We start from the raw sequence: 797 nt of genomic DNA on the forward strand, positions 1-797 counted from the left end.
TGAGGTAACTTTGTTCAAACTTTCTGAAAAATGTGACGAAATTTAAACTCTACATTAAGTAATTAAGTTAGTTTTCTTTTTAATTTTGAAAGAAGGCTTCACTTTTTGGGTTTTTTTTATTCTGATGACTCTGATAACGGTGCTTTTTGTGGCATGGCCCACCCATTATAGACCGTATAAATGCGTCAGGCTTGTTCGAGGATTGGAAAAACCGTCCCATTAAAAAAAAAGGGGGGGTCCGAAATGGACAAGAAACACATGCGCGAGGGAATAACGTTAACTGGCTCTGGTGATAGTAGATGCCCGTTGCGGAAAATGGCGGTGACTCATGTTACTGTACACGAGGCATACACGTACATCGATCGAGACCGTCCAAAATTTTTGGAGCTACGCAGGTGGAGCATAGACCCAAAACCGCACTGGTCTAGGAGGATGGTAAATTGGTCCACCGACGACATCAAGGAGCTAAATCAAAATTTTTAATTTTCATGCTATACTCCAATACATAACAAGGCCGACAAAACCAACGGTCTGGATAGCGTCTGCAACCATTTGTAATACAGGGCTCCGTGGGGTCCACCGTGATGTAAGTGGTTTGTCCACTCCGTTCATCGCTTTTCTCAGATCATTTTAAGTATAAGAATAAAAATGAAGCAGGTCCACAGCTCTAGTGGACCACACCAAAGGAAGCTGCAGTGATAATGACACCCACCGTTGAAATAACTCCCACAGCTCTAGTAGACCATCCAACCTACTCATAATGTCATTTAGACGTGTATGAAATGAAAAAACAAATA

This window comes from Magnolia sinica, chromosome 8, assembly GCF_029962835.1.
Source record: "Magnolia sinica isolate HGM2019 chromosome 8, MsV1, whole genome shotgun sequence".
Classification (NCBI taxonomy): domain Eukaryota; kingdom Viridiplantae; phylum Streptophyta; class Magnoliopsida; order Magnoliales; family Magnoliaceae; genus Magnolia; species Magnolia sinica.